The sequence below is a fragment of the Triticum aestivum genome, chromosome 6A (genome assembly GCF_018294505.1).
Source record: "Triticum aestivum cultivar Chinese Spring chromosome 6A, IWGSC CS RefSeq v2.1, whole genome shotgun sequence".
Classification (NCBI taxonomy): domain Eukaryota; kingdom Viridiplantae; phylum Streptophyta; class Magnoliopsida; order Poales; family Poaceae; genus Triticum; species Triticum aestivum.
The window spans coordinates 82,358,320-82,359,930 of NC_057809.1; the positions used below are offsets into that span (position 1 = coordinate 82,358,320).

A 1,611-nucleotide genomic window follows, 5' to 3' on the forward strand; every position below is an offset into this window, starting at 1 on the left:
TGAAAAACCATAAAAATTAAACAGGAGCAGGATATGTATAATTGGTGGCAGGAGGTTTATTATGCTTACGGTCTGAGCCAGAGCAGCTATGCTGCTAACAGCATCGACATTCCGACGGTGATACTCCTCGAGGTAGGCGCTGTAGTCGGACCACGACAAGGCGGAATCCCCCATGGATAGCAGTCTGTCCCATCCCCATAGTTTCTCCAAGAGATCTTTCGTCGATCCAACAAGTGAAACAACATAATTAAGTAAGATTCCAGCAATGACGAACAAAGGAAGAAGCATGATGGAGTTTGGTCCTAGATAGATAGAGTTGTACGTACCATGGTACTTGACGATATGTGCGTTCGGCATCTCCTTTGTGACTGTGCCGGACCTCTCCATGTCTTGGACGAGACCGGTGAAGTACTCCCTGTCCTCTGCCTCTTCTTCCCTGCGCGTGGCCTCCATCCGCATCTTGTTGGCCATGTCATCGAAACGCCTGCGCTTGGCCTCCATCTTTTTTTTTTTTGCGAGAGGCCTCCATCCTACCATTCGAAAACTTCCTGCCTTCCTTCCCTCAACAGCTCGCGGCAATGGCGGACGCCGTGCAGCGGCCATGCAGGATCTGCATGGAGCCCATGGCGCCCTCGGGGGCCCACCGCGGCAGCATCACCTGCACGCACGCCTTCTGCGGGGGCGTGCCTGACGGGCCACGTCCGAGCGAAGCTCGAGTTGGGCCGCGCCGGCGCCGTGGGGTGCCTCGACGCGGCATGCGCCGGCACGCTCGACCCGGAGCTCTGCCGCGCCGCGCTCCCGGGCGACGTGTTCGAGCGGTGGTGCGCCGCGCTGTGCGAGTCCATGTTCGCCGGCGCGCGGCGGACCTACTGCCCGTTCCCGGACTGCTCCGAGATGATGGTGTCCGACGACGGCGGCGACACCGTGACGCAGTCCGAGTGCCAGGTGTGCAGGCGGCTGTTCTGCGCCCAGTGCCGCGTGCCGTGGCACGCCGGCGCCGACTGCGCCGCCTACAGGCACCGGGACACGGTCAGGGGGGACGCGATGCTGCTGGAGATGGCCGCGGGGAGGAGGTGGAGGCGGCGCTCAAAGTGCCAGTTCTTCGTGGAGAAGACCGAAGGCTGCTCGCACATCAGATGCCGGTAATTTTCTCTTTAGGAAACGTATCTTCCTGTGAAATTCTATTAAGATCGGTACTGTTGTTGCATCAAAAACTGACCGATGTATTGGCGTGAAATTGGCAGGTGTGGCTACCAGTTCTGCTACGGGTGTGGCTCGCAGTGGGGCACGTCTTGTTCCGGGTGCACTAATTAGGGAGTCGATATATATCCTGAGATTATATCGACGCTCAGATGCTGTTATCGTAATATTTAGTAGCCAGTTTACGGATTTGGCTGAGGATGGTATTTTGATTGAGGATGATAACACCAAGCTAGTACGTATGAGGTGGTCTTATTTGGGCATCCTCGAGGAAATGAAATGATCCATGTTTTAGCCAGTTTACGGATTCGTTAATCTTTTTTTAGGGGTTTGTTAGTCGTTGCGTATCGCAGTGATTGTTTGCTGAATGCCTTATAATGTTGTAGCTTATTCGATGATATAACTAAACCC

At 55.2% G+C, this 1,611-nt stretch overlaps 1 pseudogene; it reads left to right on the plus strand.

Annotated features, from left to right (window-relative positions):
- Positions 1–578: 578 nt before the first annotated feature.
- Positions 579–1,314, plus strand: LOC123130345 (probable E3 ubiquitin-protein ligase RNF217; annotated as a pseudogene).
- Positions 1,315–1,611: the final 297 nt, after the last annotated feature.